At 42.0% G+C, this 18,497-nt stretch overlaps 1 protein-coding gene across 1 annotated transcript in view; it reads right to left on the bottom strand.

Moving 5' to 3' along the window:
- The window catches only part of RAP1B (RAP1B, member of RAS oncogene family), a 77,741-nt gene extending 60,646 nt beyond the window's left edge, over window positions 1-17,095 (bottom strand). The window contains exon 1 of the mRNA XM_032796525.2: window positions 16,881-17,095. The gene's annotated coding sequence lies outside the window, so the exon portion shown is untranslated. The remainder of the gene's footprint in view (window positions 1-16,880) is intronic.
- Window positions 17,096-18,497: the final 1,402 nt, after the last annotated feature.

The raw sequence follows: 18,497 nt of genomic DNA, 5'->3' as shown, positions 1-18,497 counted from the left end.
TTGAGATTTGAAAGTATCTTGTTTCCTGATTGGTCCTCTGGTCAGGTGTTGTTTGTTAACCCTTTCCAGGTGAAAGGGACATTAACCCTTAGCTATCTGTTTATGACAGCAACCTACTCTAACATCTCTGTACACTTTGTACCTGGTATTATGTCCAACTGATGATTATTCCACTACGTTTCTGGGATGCCCATTATAAAATATCCTCATTTAATACCAGGCATTCAAGTTCACCCATCTTAGTATTTAGACTTCTTGTCTTTGTATACAAGCACTTATAAAATTTGTCAATATTTAGTTGTCTGCTTTCATGTTATATAATTGAATGCAACTCATTTGACTGATTCTCTTCAGTTCCCATCTGTACTCCAGCAACTCCTCTCCTCTTTACTAGGATATAGAGCAGGAGTCAGCAACCTTTCAGAAGTGACGTGCCGAGTCTTCGTTTATTCACTCTGATTTAAAGTTTCGCGTGCCAGTAATACATTTTAACTTTAGGTGTCTTTCTATAAGTCTATAATATACACCTCTATCCTGATATAACATTACCTGATAAAACATGAATTTGGATATAACTGGTAAAGCAACGCTCCAGATGTGTGTGTGGGGCCGCGCACTCTAGTGGATCAAAGCAACTTCAATATAAGGCGGTTTCACTATAACACAAGATTTTTTGGCTCCTGAGGACAGCATTATACCTATACTCCAGTCCAAGAGTAGCTTATTCTTCCTGAATATATATATCCTTTAAAACAAAATTCAAGCTGAGAGAAAAGTGTTTTGATTTGACTTTTTTTTAATAAAGGGAAATAAAAAGGAATGTTGTGTTATAGCTAGCACTAGGAATACCAACTCTGCAAATGAACCTGCTATTTTGGCAAATGAGAAAAGCTGACACTTGTTTTATTTCTTCCCTTTGTAACCACAAAAAGCTATCAAAGCAGGCAAAATTAAAGATTTGTTCAATCAGATGGATGTTAACTAGTTCCTCAAAAATAATCTCAAAGTGCAAAAAGATCTTTAAACAAAGTTTTCTGCTCAAATGACCATCTCTAAATAGCTAAACTATGTCTCAGCCTATCTTCAAAATGTTTACTATAAGTTTTGTAATGATGAAGAATTATAACTAATGATACAGAGCCCATTTTCTCTATAGTGAATTCAAACTGACCATCACATGACTCGTTTAATATAGTTAGCCAGAAATTACACTAGTAACTTCCAGCTACAATTTATTTATGAAGTGTGTGTGACCCTACACTCCATATTCTTCATAGATATATGCTTATGATATGAAACTGGCATAACTAAGCTGTGTTTTATGCAAAATGGGTCACGTGAGGCATCACTGGAAAGGTTATGATTTACTGAACATAATTATCCAATTTATATGCATGTTTCATTTCTGTATCTGAAGTTAGAAAGACTGACAATGTAATAATTACATCTGTGTTTTCACCTGGGGAACGTCCACCAGACAGCATGCAAAAAGCCTGGATTGGCCATTAGGAAGGACAATAGTACTTTGAAGATACTATTCTCCCCTCTTTCCTGAGAAGTTTCCTGGGCTGCTGCTTTACTGGCTGGGGGAGGACAGGAGCTGAGCCCAGGCGCGTGAAGGATATACCTGGAGTTTTAATCTGCAAGCAAGAGCTGTCTGTCCACAAAGAAATTCTGCAACCTGTTTAAAACATTTAGGGTGAGAAATTATTATTTGTAGCCAGTATTCTGTAGTGTATTAAGCTTAGTTTGTGTGTTTTGTTTTACTTGCTCAGTAATCTGCTTTGTTCTGTTTGCTATCCCTTAACATTTAGGGTTTGTAGTTAATAAACTTGTTTTTGTTTGTTCTAAAACCCTGTTTGTGCAATTCATAACACTGGGGGCTGTGCATGTCTTCCTCCACATTGAGGGAGGCGGCCAATTTCATGAGTTTACACTGTATAGATTTTGGTTTGGTTTTTTAACAGTGCAAGACAATATAATTCTGGGTTTACACTCTAGGAGGTGCGTGCACCAGAGTGCTGGGCAATCCCTGATTCTTCTCACACAGAGCTGATTGAAGAATCAGATTCTACAGTTGGGAGCATATGTGTACACGTGCGTGTGCAGCAGGACAGGGTGAAGGAGCCCAGGGTGGTGGAATGGGCAAGCTCAGTGGGACCCCAGCACATCAGGTGGCACCCTGGAAGGGGGATGGGGGGAGTCCAACCTGTCACAGAAAGAACAGAAAATTTTATGTAAATAATGTAACTACTTTGGTATTTGAATGCCTTGTGAGGTACAAGTTGCAAACTGTATGATGCATTTTGAAAAATAAAATTATATGCTCTGTATTTTAGTCAGGCAGAAATACTGAACTGCTACAAATTCAGCTCTACTATAGCCACTGGTGCTTTTCTATAAAGTTTAGATCTTGTGAGCTACAGGATACACAAAGTCTCCACAGAAGTGCACTTTACAGAAGTCTCTTAACCTGGGTTTCTACCTGTCTGTACAGGTCTATTTGACCTCTAGCTGGTCTCAATCAAGAAGCTAGGGTTTGAGAATTGACAAAATCCCAAATGGAACTACACATTTAAAAAACCTTAAATGAACTGATAAGTTCATGAGGAAGTTAGTTTGGTGACATTTAACTAATGGAAGTCCTGTCCTGGAAAGAGATCTAATACAGTATATTTGGGATACTTCCATTGCTTTCATACGTTACAAAAATCATTGCTTAAATCTAAATCATAGTCTGACCCTTCCTAGAGGTGGTACAACGTTTTGAAGCTAAAATTAATTAAGTTTGATGAGCTCTTCCCTCCCCCGCTTTTTAATACTATCATTTTAATGTCAGGAAAGCAGAGTTAGAAGTAATAGGACCACGTTAACATTGAAACTTCCACAGCAAGACTTAAGAAAAAACATAGAAGGCAATTTTCACTGAAAGTACACTTATTGGGCTCTTTGGAGGACAATGCTCACTTAGCAGAAGTGACGGGCACATGGAAGTTTATTTTTACTACATGAAATCATTCACTAACATTTTTTCCTGTGAAGAAAAAAGGTATTTTAACATTATCTGCAGAAAAAAAAATAAGATCCAGCTTGAGTTATCCATGATATCTGCATATACTTGCTGATTCTAACTCAGTTCTGCTTGTTATATTGATTGCCTGCTGAGCCAGTCAGCCTATGTGTTTGGTTCCCTTGATGTGACTGGCCTTTATTGACATTAGATGATGCTCTGCCCAATTCAGGAACCCTGCTGTTATCCTGATGTGACAAATCCTTTGTTTGCCATAGACAAGCAGGGAGAGAAAAATAATTAAAATGTTAGCAACTGGTGATTCTGGATGAATCATCACCAGGGATCCTAGAAAACCATTGCCACAGAAAAACACGGAATTTGCATTTTTACACAAAATGTAAAAACACAGTAGAACCCTGTTTATCCATGCCTCTGTTATCCTGCTCTCCACATGAACCGCCTCGAGTGGGAGCTGCAGCCAATAGGAGCTGCAGGGGTGGCGCCTCCAGGCGGAGGTAGCACGCAGAGCCACCTAGCCGTGCCTCCGCCTAGGAAAAGCAGAGAGAGGTTGCCACTTGTATGGAGCCACCCGAGGTGAGTGCTCCCCACCCCAGATCCAGCACCCTGAAACTCCTCCTGCACCCCAACCCCCTGCCTTTTAGTTAACCAGAATTTTTCACTTACCAACACCCTCCATTTCCCCAACATACCAAATTAAAAAAAAAGCTTTTATTGTTGATGGTTTAACAAAATGGTTTTAAAACAAATACGAAGTTGGGTTTTTTGTTCCCTTGGTCTTCCAGTAAGAACAGATTCTTGTCTGAATTATAGTGGCATTGACTTTACTGGAGAGACAATGTCAATTTACTTCAATGATTCATACTAAAACTGTGTTCTATGGAACACTGTTAGCGCCTCCAGAAAAGTTCTATCAAATTAAGAAAATCCAATTCTTGTGGCTGAAAGGAACCCTCGAAATGTGAGCCAATGCTTCTCAGTCTTCTTCAGCATGAACAACTGACAGCTCTGTTGTTTATACAGTGACCATAAAAGTATCTGAGAATCCTCATTGCTGCTGACACCTAACCTCACTATTTAAGACTACAACTTTGTTAATTTCATGCAAATTATTTTAGCAGAATTATTCAGATATTCTGGAGGAAGCTTAATACTAGGGGCAGAAATTGAGTCAAAGAGTCACTATTTTAAATTTTAACCAACTTTCAATATGAAAATTTTAACCCATCCCAAGTTTAATCAATCAGTTCAGTCTGCTGAAGTTGTCTTCTTTTTATACACATGTTCTAAGGAATAATATTATTTTAGTTAAGTTTTGTCAGGGCTTGTCTGCAGGAACAATTAGTTCTCAGCTGGTGTGTGGGTCAGTCCTTGGCAGGTGAGTGTGAGATAAATTGTTTGTGTGGACACTGCTGATGCACATTAACCATTTGTTAATGCGATCTGATTTAGCCCCATTTCAAAGAGGACCAGATTGCATTGCATTAATGAACTGTTAATGCATGTCACCAAGGTCCACATATGAACAGTCTGCGGCAGGCCAGCATGTGGCAGATACATACCTTAACTTGCTGTACATTAAAAATGTTGCCATTGTTTCTTCAATCATGTACTTTTTTGCTACCTGAGCAGAGTTAAACACTCAAATCAAGAAATGGCAAGGCTAAGAGTTAGAATACTAGGTTTCAGAAATACAGTAGTTAGAACTGACCAAAATTCAGAGTTCTCAGTTTCAATATTTTGGCATCTCATTTTGAACTGACTCCCAATGAGGCAACACAGGGAGACAACCTGACCAGGAGTCTGGCGACCTTGGGATCCCCAGCCTGGGGCAATCTGCACTGCATGGCTGCCCCAGAGGCATGGACCCTGAGAGTTGGTCACAGGACTTCCAGCTCCCTATTATGGATCCAAGAGTCGACCAGTAACTAGCTGGGGCACTTAGAACTTTCAGTTCAGTAGAACTTCTAAGCATGGAATCTGCCAAGGAGCCCCAGCTCGAGCCCAGGTTCTTAGAGTTCTGGGTTCCTTGCTGCAGAGCAGGAAGCCCAATAGCGTTGCCACAGAGCAGGTTATCCAGCAGTGCTGAGAGCAGCTGACTGTCTGGAACATGGGCTCCTTGGTAGATTCCATGAAACCATTAAAGACTTGCCAAAACATTTCACTTCAGCAAATTGGTATTTTTCAGATAAACTGAACATGTCAGAAAACTTCTGACCAGCTCTTGCAATGAAAGACTATTTGATATAAACAGGAGTTAAAAGGTAAAAGTCAAATAATTTTTTTTTAAAACTGAACTTGTGCACATTTGCTTCTTTACAACATATGAAGAGATCTAGAGGTTTAGTTGCTTTTAAAAAAGTTTGTCTATTTTTTAAATCATCTTTGGAAAAAAAAATCAGGAATACCAACTCATCATATTTGGTTTCCATCAGTACATGGGAGGTCTCTGAATTTGTATTGTTAGCACTTACACCTTACCTAAAATGGTTGCATTTTCAATTTTAAGACCTCCTTTCTTCAAAATTTTACTGTAAAGCAAGATTTTGAGAAGACGACTAATCTTTCCCCTCTCAATTTTCCCTTTGTTCTTCTAATGTCATTGCACTAGTTCTCCCGTTAATCTCCCAGGCTACACAGGACCCAAATTTCTCATGAAACAGAGGTTACAAATTTCAGAACTTCTTTATACATCATGAAGAGATTAAATGGTACAAACACCTTTTCCCTTCCTTTGTAAGTCACCTTTAAGGCTGCACATACAACGTATTCTGTCATTTCCTGATTCAAAGTTCTTAACCACACAAATTTAACTTAAGATTCTATACTAGTTTTTTTCCCCCTAATCTTGCTCTAAAACGTTTAAGTAGAACTTCTAAGCTTGCTAACTTGCAAGAGAAATACAGATGGTGTTTGCAACAATGCCTTTATAGTTAAGCTTGGCTTAACACTTCCCAGTATAAGACCCTGCTTTCATTTACACAAACGTTTGCTAAATTTCAACCACTTAGGCTGAAGTTTTTCAAGTAGGACCTTTGCCTCAAGCTGAATTTCAATTCAGGCATTTCCTCTAAAATAAGGGGAAAGGGAGTTTTGACAATGTTAAAATTTTCTTGCAACCACATCACTAAACTCTTGCTCCCCCATATTTTAGATCAGAGACTTAATTTGTCAAAGGAATCACACCTGCAGTCAAGGATGCGTCTTGGACACAACAATCTACCCAAATTTATTAGTTCCTGAAAATTCTCAGTTCACATATAATACTCTATCCCTTATATGGCACTTATCAGTAGATCTTATGCCCAGTAGAGTTGTTAGATGCATTAATTGCCAAAGATTCCATCTGCACTGAGATTATTCCATCCCCACTGTTTCTATATGCTGATCAAACTGAGAATGCAACAGATCCCCAAAAAATGACTGAACATGCTCTACTCCAAGGCTCTGTAAAAATTTTTTCTACATTTGTTCCTCCAAGCACTAGAACTAGTAAGAGACACTCTTGTACTCTTGTTCTTCTTCCTGACACACAGTGTGAAGTACAAAGAAGCTTTCTGACTTCCTTAAATGAAGAGGTATAAATGAAAGGAGAGGGGCCAAGGGTAGGCTGGGGAAGGACACACAAGTTAGACCCTTCTGCATCTATTAGAGCAGGGGTGTGCAAACTTTGTGACCCAAGGGCCACATCTGGGTGGGGAAATTGTATGCAGGGCCATGAATGCAGGACTGGGACAGGGGGTTGGGGTATGGGAGGGACTGCGGTGTGCAGGAAGGGGCTCAGGGCAAGGAGTTGGGTGCAAGAGGGAGCCCAGTGCAGGGGGTTAGAGTGCAGGAGGGGGCTCGGGGCAGAGGGTTAGGGGGCAGAGTACAGGAGGGATTTGGGTTGTTGGCTCTGGCCTGGCAGCGGCACACAACAGGGCTAAGGCAGGCTCCCTGCTTGCCCTGGCACCCTGCTGCTCCCAGAAGTGGCCAGCATGTCTGGCAGTGTCTCCTGGGGGTGGGGTGGGACAGGCAGCTTCACCATGCACTGTCCTCACCTGCGGGTACCACCCCGAAGCTCCCATTGGCTGAGGTTCCCCGATCCCGGCCAATGGGAGCTGCGGGGGTAGTGCCTGCACGCGAGGGTAGCATGTGGAGTCCTATGCCCTACCGCCCATCCCCAAGGGGCTGCAGGGATGTGGTACCGCCCACTTCCAGGAGCAGCGTGGGGTAAGGGCAGGCAGGGAGCCTGCCTTAGCCTCGCTGTGCAACAGGCTGGCAACCTCGCGGGCCAGATTGAAAGCCCTAACAGGCCAAATCCAGTCTGTAGTTGGCCCTCCTCTGTAACAGAGCATAATCCTCTGCAGAACCTGGAATTGAATCCAGGATTCCAGAGTCCCAACATTTGTAGTGGTTGGTCCACATGGAGGATAAAAGCCCACCACTTTTACTAGCTACCCCTTTTTAAATGACAGAAGTCTGTGCTGTGGATCTGAAAGTTCCAACTCTGATGACATGTAAGAGTCAGTATAGTTCTAAATAATAGAATTTGTGTTTTTAAAAATAACTAAAAGAGAATACAAATAATCTTACAGGAACTTGCAGAATTACTGATGCCTGTGTTTTTATCACATGATTACATACTATTTTTCATCAGGACCCCTGCCTCATTCAGTGCATAGAACCGACCTGTGCGCAGGGAATGAGTCAGCGTAGTAGAGAATGAGGCTGTTGCCATCACTTGTTGAAGAAGTTGGAAGGTATGCGGTAAAGGAAGCAAAAGGATGCAGGAAGAGAAAAGATGGTCTTACAGTTAAGGCAGCAGAATGATACTCTCAATTGGATTCTATCCCTGCCTCTGCCACAAAGTTCTCACATAATGTTGAGCAAGGCATGAAAACCTAACTTTACAGGTGGCCAGTCATTGTGTGTTCATATTCTCTGTGCCTACCTTCAGCCACCCCAGCCTTGATTTGCAGATGTGACGAATGCTTAAAAATGCAATTCAAGTTAATGGGAGAGCTGTGCTTTGAACATATGAAGCACTATAAAAGTGTTAAGTACTGAAAAGTCAGGCCTTAGTTATATCAACTTGGGCATCAAAATTAGTGAATATTTTTAGTTTTAGTCTGGGTGCCTCAGCTCTCCACCTGAGAACTGGGAATAATACCACCTTACCTCAAGAGATAAATTCATTAACGTTTGTGAAACAAACAGATGGCATAGTAATGAGTGGTAGCATAGAAAAATCCATGCAAACATTAATACAGTGATCAACTGAGGTTTTAAACAACATGCAGCAAAAAAGGCATAGGGGCACACACTGAATGAGGATGATAAAAAAATATATATAAACAAATAAATAAAATAAATAAATAAAAATTCATCCTGCACACTGAATGTGACAGGGGACCTGTGGAAAAAAATACCATATAACATAATTAAAGACTGTAACAGCACCCCCACCCACATTAATGTCCTATAGGCAAGCTTAATTCTGGCATTTCCTAATGTTTGAGTGCTTGACTTTGCAACTTTTTCATTCTTTTAATGTAGTTTGTTTATAATTCGCAACTTGTGTAAGCCTCACATAGGCACTATTTTAGCTACACTCTACTGGGTCATCTTTTCTCATCTACTTAGCAAGAAGCTGTTCTCCTGAGAACTTGAAGAACTTCACATCGGAGTAGAGCTTAGAGGAGGGCTCTTGCCTGTGTATCTTACAAAGTGACTAAAAATCCATTTGAAACTCTTTCACATTTAGTAAGGTCACAGGGATTGAGCAAAGAGCACGTGCAGAGTAGCTGCATAGGAGCACATGCACGTCTAACACACTTGCTTCACTACTCAGCTGAACTGTCCATGCATGCAACAGCAGTTTAGTTTCAGATGCAAGTGCTACAAGCTTAATATGTTTCAAATGGGATTTTATTGCTACATGTGAAGAATGAGATTTTCAGAGAGTCATAACTGCAAGTTGAGAACAAGTTTCATATGAACATGTTAATCATTTATATTCTATACCTTTTTAATTTCAAATATTTAAGCTTTATATTATTTCAAAAAGTGCTTGCAATATTTTTAAATAGATAAAAGATCATTCCTTCCTTTCCCCATATTTAGGTAGAAAAGTAACTCTTAGGATTTCCATAAGGCAGTTTGCCTTTTATGGACAAAGCCTTGAAGATAGCCAATCAAAAAATTCATAAAAGTTTGTGTTTAATTGCACGCAGGGGGATTAAAATGGATATCATTACACAAGCTTCCTTAGCTGTCACTATTGCTCCTGCAATAAGTGCCCAAGCAACTCAAGTTTATACACAAGAATAATACATTTTGCAATTAAGCTTCATCTTAAATGAAGAAATTAATTTTCCATCAAGCCTTTTTAAAAAACAGAAATAACTGGGTGGGCCTGGTCCAGCAACTACTCACACATCTTAGACTTCAATGGGGTTTACATGTGCAGAGAAGCAATTCTGAAACATTTAGTTTTCCCTCCTTCACTTCCCCACACTCTTCCATACAGCTTGCTGACAAACTGTCCATTTGCAGGTCATCTTTAAAGAAAACAGGTGCAGTTTCCTTGCTTCTTTATGATATATGTTTTTTAAAACTTCATACATTAGAAACTCAGATGCAATCTAAATTAGAAGCCTCTTTGGAGGACTGGAGAACTACATAGAACCTCAGAGTTATGAACACCTCAGGAATGGAGGATGTTTGTAACTCTGAACAAAACATTATGGTCTTCCAAATCTTTACACCTGAACACTGACTTAATACAGCTATGAAACTTTACCATGCAGAAGAAAAATGGTGCTTTCCCTTTACTGTGTCAAATATAAACTACTAAAAAAATATTGTACTGCTTTATTTTGGGTCTCTGCTGCTGCCTGATTGTGTACTTCCAGTTCCAAATGAGGTGTGGTGTTGACTGGTCAGTTCATAAATCTGGTGTTTCTAGTACAGGAGGACCTCAGAGTTAAAGTGACATCAAAAACCAAGAGATTAACACTGAGCAATGGAGAGGAAAGAGCATTAGTCAGGAACAGTCCAGGTTAGTAGGAAGGGTTAGGTCAGGTCAGGGTTGGCTACCACACACCACCTCAGTGGTCAACAAAAGGATATCCCCTATAGCCAATCCTGACCCCCTAAATCAAGGAAAGAGTGCTAATCTTGGCTTACACTAGGGGAAAACTGCATGGTTAATCCAGACCTCTCTTCTTAAATCTAGAGAAATCCAGACTGTTAAAAACAGTTTAAAATTTAGTTTCAGCAACTAAGTACTCAAACAAGCCAGTCTGTTTAACATTCAAACCTCTCTAATCTTTATTTAGGTGAGAGCTAGCAATACATTCCCAACAAGCCCCCCAGGAAAATAAGGGAAGGCCAGAATTGCAATAACTGATATTTCCAAAATTACAAAACAAGAGGCCATTCAGCCCTAGCAGATATATCATGAAGCAAAAAAGGAAACAAGTCCTTGAATTTTTTTTTATTGATCACCTTTAACATTGTCTGCAATTTACAAGAACTTTCTATTTTATAACAGCTGTTCTAAGATTACTTGTCCATGTATTAGTTCTGGAGATATTAGTAACACTAGGAAATAATATACTTGTTCAGAGGGACTGGATGCAATTAAGGTTCAAATCATTTGCTCTTTATGTTGTTATGCTTGCAGGAGAGGTACAAGTGACTCCAGAAACGGAGAATCCCCCCATGGTTTCCAGGGAAGAAACCCTTTCAAGAGAGGGGCCTGATCTATGTCTGTGCTGCTGCCTGGCCTTTCTGCCCTGGCAGAGAAGCACAGCAGCAGTTGCTTCAAGTACTGTCCACTCCCATTTGGCTTTCCAGTTGAGAATCAATGGACTAAGCATAAAGTGATGTTGTAGAGTGGCTTTTCCCAGTTCCATTGTAACAGTAGTTTGGAGTGCTGTCAAAGGAATTTCTGTGGTGGTTTTCACCAACTACACTTCTACTCTTATATAACGCTGTCCTTGGGAATAAAAAAAAATCTTACCGCATTATAGGTGAAACCACGTTACAGTGAATTTGTTTTGATCTGCCGGAGTGTGCAGCCCTGCCCCCCCTGGAGCGCTGCTTTACCGTGTTATATCCGAATTTGTGTTATATTGGGGTAGCAGGGTATACACTATTCATTCATGGGACCTTCCAGAAGAACCAGGAGTCAAAATATGGTGACATTAAGGAGAAGTATCTCCGGAATGATGGAGCTATAAGCAGCAGCAGTTTCATTTTCTATCCAAAGTAAACTACTTTATAGGGTCTCAACCTTGACGGTTGCAACCCTCCTTCCTTTGTTTAAGGCTAGAACGAAGAAAGTACCTAAAACTTTTTTCTGTAATAACATGCGGTCACAGCATGGAGGTGGTTCAGAACCACTTAGCAGTATATAAATAAGTGTAAAACTTAAATCACCCTTATTTCAGTAGTGTTAAATATTTTATAGGTTTTTCTATGTGGAGGAGACATGGGAGTCTGCAGCTAAAAAATAATTCACAGGCCTAATTTCATTTCTGGAAGAAGAATTTTACCACAACAATGCTAGAGGAAAGGATACTGATCTGCTCTGTATGTGGCTACCAGGTAGTGCTTGTCTAGACTTGGGACTTGTCAGCATGGGGAAACTGAACAGCATAGCTATAGCAGAACAGCTATTCCACTAGAGCAGTGCCAGTATAACTTCCCTATGTGGACACTATTCTGGATTAAGAGGGACTAGATATTCCACTATTGCTATGCCAGTCACTGCCCCATGTAGGACAAGTGCTAGGATCAGAGGTGTTTTTTAAAGAATATTTTGCCAGATGTTTTAATTAGTGCTGTTTAAAGTGTATTAGCACTTAGATACCTTTGAAAACATGTGCAACTCCTTGTCAACTCTACCAGAGTTTAAAAAAAAGCACAAGACATCTCAGCTAACTTTTTAAAAAATAATGAAACAACTTTTTCTGGCTCTTGACAAGGCCTTAGAGAAACTACTTTCTCTAGTCAGGTATATATGGTCAAGGACAGTAAACCGGCATGTGCACGTCAGGGTTGTTACTTCTGATACCCTTTCATCCATTAGGAAGAAGAGGATGTCCAAAAACATGCCTTCCTCTCACAGAGCTGACACAAGGTTCTGTATCCAACTCAGCAGGTATGCAGATACTATGACATTACAGAACATGCATCTCCTGCTTCAAAAGACATATCAAAGCAGACTGAAAAGTGCCACCGCCCACAGCCATGCACTGAACTTTGAAATTCTGATGTTACCATAACTAAGGCTGAGTCTTTCACGGAGGTCATGGATTCTGTGATTTTCTGGCATCTCTAACTTCCGCAGTTACTGTGCTGCTGACCCTAGGGCCGCCCGAGCAGCTGGGGTGCTCCGGCACCCTCGGCTGCCTGCCCAGGAGTAGCAGCAACCGCTGGAGTGCACACACTCCCCTGCCAACAACAGCATCTGCTGGAGCGCCCCTCCTCCCCCCTCACCCAAGATTTAGTTAGGGATATTTTTAGTAAAAGTTATGGACAAGTCACTGGCCATGACTTTTTGTTTATTGCTCATTGCCTGTCTGTGACTTTTACTAAAGATACCCGTGACTAAATCATAGCCTTAACCATAACTATATTGTAAGTTAGAAAAAGGAGGCATGTATCATCGGAAGTTGTGACGATTTGTTTGAGCAAATGAATTTAGTTTTAGTGGAAAGTGAGAGTTTAGTTTTAATGGAATTGAGAGTTCTCAAATGGATGCCCAACCTGCAGCTCACCAGAGCACTTCACAAGGCCCATGCTTCAACAAAATATACTAATGGCAGATTCATTAGCATTCTGTCATTATGTTTACATCATTTTAGCTTATGCAAGTGTGTAAACAGACAATACTATACACTGTTATGTATTTAGAAATAAACAACCTAAAGTTGAACCAATGCCTGCCGCTTCCCACAGCTCTCATTGGCTGGGAACAATGAACCGTGGCCACTGGGAGCTGCGAGGGGCCATGCCTGCGGACAGTCAACATCAGCAAAATGTCTTGTGGCCTGCAATCAGATTATCCTGATGGGCCACAGGTTGCAGCCCGCAGGTTGCCCACCATGTTAGACTGTTAAACTCCAGTACATTTGCTCCTTCTCTCTATCCTCTTAGGACTTTCTATTTTCCATTTTGTGGACCTAGTCTCCCCCAGATTTATACTTGTGCTGCTACTCAAGCAAAGCTCCACCAAAACTAAAATGGTAGTCAGTTTTACTTGGTCCCAACAGAAATTAGCTCATACAGGCTCAGTTTTACTCCTGGTTTTGAATTGTCCTCATAGTCAGGTTTTCAATCAAGATAGCACAATTATATCCAGGGTATTATATACCTCATTGCAATAGTACAGTAGAACCTCAGAGTTACAAACTTACTGGTCAACTACAACCTCATTTGGAACCAGAAGTATGCAAACAACCAGTGGAGACCAAAAAATCCAATACCGTACAGTACTGTTACATGTAAAAAGATTTAACAAAATTAAGGCAACTGTTTTTGCTGCTTGTTTCATTTAAATTAAGATGGTTAAAGGCAGCATTTTCTTCTACATAAGTAACGTTTCAAAGCTGTATTAAAATCAATGTTCAGTTGTAAACTTTTGAAAGAAACACCATAATGTTTTGTTCAGCGTTACGAAAATTTCAGTTATGAACGACCTCCATTCCCAAGGTGTTCATAACTGAGGTTCTACTGTATTGAGTACTCCACACACTCAGATGAACACTAACAAAACTACCACACCTAAAAGAAAAGTTTTGTTTATCCTCATAGTTTCTTTACTTTGCACATTTTACAGCAATTTGTGATAGCCAATTTCACCATACCCTCTGTACAGTCACCTTCCCCTTTTGTTGGGTCTTTTTCACAGGGGAGAAAAACATGTGAACAATACATAAATATGTAAAACCAGGAAAACTGGTAGACAGACAAGGATAAGCCTAGGACACATAACTTAATTTAAATTGACAAAAGCTGGCGTGCCTTTAACTTTAATTCTAGTCTACCTTGGTAACAGAAACCTAGAGGTGAAAGATTATTTCTAAGTTACTACATCCTCAGTAGGGAGGACACTAAACACGAGGAGTTTTGTTGCAAGTAGCATGTAACATTCAGATGGTATACAGCAGTTTATCAATAGTTTGAAGAAGCAAGTTTGCTTAATCTTAAACCTTGCACTTAACAATTGTAGTCTAGCAATCTCATGGCTTCAGTAGATGAGATGTCATGTAACAGGCAGGTACCTAGAGATGATAAATGGCCCTAACTGACTAAATAGAGATGCTATCATATATACCAGCAGACCAGAAGTTTATAAAGACATTCAAGATTTAACTATAGTTTGGCATAACAGTTTTTCCATCTCAAATCTGAAGGAGTCTACTACTCTGCTGCCAGCCTCTCTCTTTAGGATATGTCTACACAGCAACTGGGAGGGTGGCTTCCCACCACAGGTAGACAGACACACTAGCTCTGCCTGAAATAGTAGTGTGGCTATGACAGCAAGGGTGGTGGCAGTGCCTCCGGCTAACTACTGAGTATATACTGAGGGGGTCGGGCAGGACTGTACTCAGGCAGCCTGTACAAGCCACCACAGCCACACTGTGTCTACTCTTACTGGCGAGTGCACTCCCAGCTGTGTAAACGTAACCCTCACTGAGCAGTCAGTGAGCTCATTTCTAGCCAGAAAGATGGATACAGTATGCTGTAGGCCATTGGCAGTGGACGGAGAAATAAGGAACTAGAAATCTGAACAAGATAAGTGAAGACATTTAGAAGCGCTGAATTCAGCCCTTTACTTAGCTTTCCATCTAACAAAGGTATAAGACAGCCACAAACTCTTAAAGCTTAGTTTAAAAGTTATTTTAAGCTTACCAAAGAATAGAAAAATCCCTTTCCAGTATCCATGTATGACCTAGTATAGAGAACTGTAACTTTGCCTCATTTGAGTGGTTGTTGTGCAGTACGCGTGACATATGTTGGTAAAACTAAGTAGGACAGTCAAGAAGCATACTTCCAACTGAAAAAATGTTTGATTTTTTCCAATAACTTGGAATTTTGTGTGCACACGTGCCATGAAAGAGCCTTGGAAAACATCAATTCCACTAGCTTTGTATGACTATTTAATGCCCTCTTATTCTATGCTTGAACTCACAAATCTCAGTTCCTATACAAGAACTGTAAAAAGCAACAGAGTCCTGTGTCACCTTATAGGCTAACAAATGTATTGGAGCATAAGCTTTCATGGGTGAATACCCACTTCGTCAGATGCATGTGGGTATTCACCCACAAAAGCTTATGCTCCAATACATTTGTTAGCCTATAAGGTGACACAGGACTGTTACTTTTTACAGATCCAGAATAACACGGCTACCCCTCTGATACTATACAAGAACTGGTTGCTATATTTAATTAAATATGCTATCAAAAATCTAGATGATTGCGTCCCAATTGCATTAAAAATAATTGGTTTGTGATGTTGCCTAAATATTCCTTTTGGAGCGACACAAAGTTACACACTTATACCACAAGTAATATAGAAACTTTTTTCAAAATGAAGATTCATATTTCCTAAGTAGCATTTATTAATCATTCCTTTTAAAGAGGAAAAGAACAGGATTTCAATAAATGTTGCACAGTCCAACTTTTGTCAATTTGGACGACAGTACAATGATCACTTCCTGCAAAGCTTTATTTTATTCTTCTGTGGCATAAAATTTTAGTCATGCCACCATGGATCTCTTTCTAAAATATATACCCATACCTCAAAATTGTGGTCTTGATACAGATGTTATTGGGTGAGGTTTTTCTGCCAGTATTATGTAGGAATTCAGACTAGATCATCATAATTGCCCCTTCTGGACTTAAGACCTAGAAATTCCTGAGGTTTCTTTACTTTTTTTATTCAGATAAGGGTCAGAAGATTCATAAACATTAAACGATTGCACTGTTGTCTATTTACATCGCAAGCTCTTTCTGGGCAGGACTTCCCCTTCCCACCCCCACTACCTAAGTGCTCAGCACACTTGAGGCACTGTATAAGTAGTACAGAAATCAGAAGTTTAAACGCAAAAAATAAAACAAAAAACCCACCACTCCAGCATGAAGGGATGACGAGAGAACGTTTAGCGAGGTAAGCGCCAGCGCAGTCTCAATGTGTTACCGCTACTCTGGGGGCAGACACTATGGCAGAGGATCGCCTCGGTTCAATGCAAGTGAAACGGACGAGGCCTATGGGCTTGACACACTCGCCTCACGCCGGGGGAGGGTGATGGAAACTGTGAGCAGCTTGTCTCCAGCGGCTGATACTGCCGGACTAGGTGGGGATGAACTCAGACTTCCCACAAGGGGCTGACAACGCGGGGGTGAGAACTTTCTTCGCCGCCCGGAGCCGAGCGGCCCCGACCTCCGCCGCGGCCGGCCGAGGCGCGGGCTGGGAGCAGCTCAGAGCTGTGGGGTTACAACTTTCCGTTTCCGCTCTAACTTCGGGGCGGGCGGGCGCCCCCAGCTCGAGGGGCGGGGGAGCGAGTGGCAGCCAAGCCCCAGACTCTCGCCCCGCGGGTGTCCCCGCTGCCGGGGGCAGGAGGCGGCGGCGGCCGATCTCGGTTCCTGCTCCGCCATATTCAGACACTTGCCCCCTTTCCGCACAGCTCGCTCTTCCCGCCGGCGCGGCCGCCGCCCCGGCCCCGCTCCCTCTGCCGCGGGGCCACCTGTACCAGACACCCGCTGCTGCCGCAGCCACCGCTCGCCCAGTACCGGAGTGCGCCCGCCCGGCCGCCGCCGCCGCGCTTCCCTCTCGGCCGCCGCCTCCACCTACCGGACGGCGCCGCCGATCCCCCTATCGCCTCCGCCCCGGCCGAGCCTGCTCCGCACGCCCGCTCCCTCTCTCGCTGCCGCTGCCTGGGCGAGGCTTGAAGCCGTCGTAGTGACGCGGACGCCGCACGCCGAGCCTCACTTTGGTTTCCCTAGCTCGTTCCGGCGGCGGAGTTGGGGGTTGGGAGAGGTGACCTCTCCGCCTTGCTCCCAAACTGCGCACGCGCGAGCCCTGGCACAGCGGCCTCTCCCCCTCGCGCTCGCTCAGGGTGGCTCCCTCGTTCCCGCGAGTGGTAGGGCAGCCGCGCGGCGCCCGAGCGAGTGCGGGGCATGGCTCGCGCCGGTAGTGTCCCTGTGGCACAGCCAGGCCTCTGGCTGGGGGAGTCTCTCGCACACAGGGCAGCGGAGCGGCTGATCGGAGCACGGGCAGGAGGCTGTACGGGTGGGCCCGGGGTGGGTGTACTGGCGTGGGGGGGTGGGTGCTCGGAGGCAGCCCAGGCGGGTGACTGCCCGACACCATATGGCTTGTACCTACCTGTGACAGACACGTTTAACATCCCTAGAAGTTGGTCCAATAAAAGCTATTACCTCCTCTGCCTTGTCTCTTAAGGATCTAAGTCAGTTTTAGCCTGTGACAATGTGTGTAGCTTATCATACCAATGGATTCTCACTGACTTGGTCTGTTACGCCACAACCACTAGCATGCCCTCTCAGTGGTCAGACCCCTGAATTTACTACCCTCTTACCCTTGACTGGCACACTCAGGGTCTTAGCATTTCAGATCAGGGAGGTCAAGGATGGTTGTTGAGTCCAGTTCCCCAATCTCTGTGTTAGGATTTGCACGATTGCAAATACTTTGATTGGCATTTCTATGTTCATGTTTGTTATATACTGCCTCAGAGAGAGAGTTTGGGGTATAAAATAAAGCAAGATCTAGCCTTCCTGTGGTATTGCCATCAGTCAGGAACTGAAATATGAGAAGGCTAACTCTAGGGACATAGTTATTTCCATACTGGATCAGAGTTATGGTCTCTAGTCTTGTATCCTGGCTCTACTCCAGAGAAGCACCAGATGCTTCAAAAAAGAGGTGCAGGAAACCCCACAATAGGCAGATAAGGAAGAATCTACTTCCCCACTAAGGTCTTATCCTAATTCCTAATAGTTACAGATTGATTAAAACCATGAGATTGGTTTAATCCTGATCTTAACCTATAAAGAACTTTTTAAAATATTAAAAAAAACTAGAAGAAAATGTAAAAAAAAAATGCATACACCCCTAACTGTTACCCACATTTGTAAAGTGCTTTGAGATCCTTGGACAATTGGTATCATATAAACACAAAATTTTAATACTCTGGACATGCCTTAGTAAGCCTCCCAAGCCTGACAACCTATCATTACCCTCCACTGCCACAGGGCAGTGGACACATTAAAGTTGAAGGAACTATGACCTTTCTTGAGCCTTCTCCCCACATTCATATTAGTTTTATACTGAATAATATAAAATCCCTTTTTTCCTAAAGTCACAAGTGTTCTCTCTAATTTGAATAAAAATGTATTTAAAGACTTAAATGTTAAGAATTAATTATTTATATTTATGGGAAATACTTAGTAAGCAAAC

Source organism: Chelonoidis abingdonii, chromosome 1 (assembly GCF_003597395.2).
Source record: "Chelonoidis abingdonii isolate Lonesome George chromosome 1, CheloAbing_2.0, whole genome shotgun sequence".
Taxonomy (NCBI): domain Eukaryota; kingdom Metazoa; phylum Chordata; order Testudines; family Testudinidae; genus Chelonoidis; species Chelonoidis abingdonii.
Note: the sequence above shows the minus strand (reverse complement) of the source record. Positions and strands in the feature narration are given on the sequence as shown.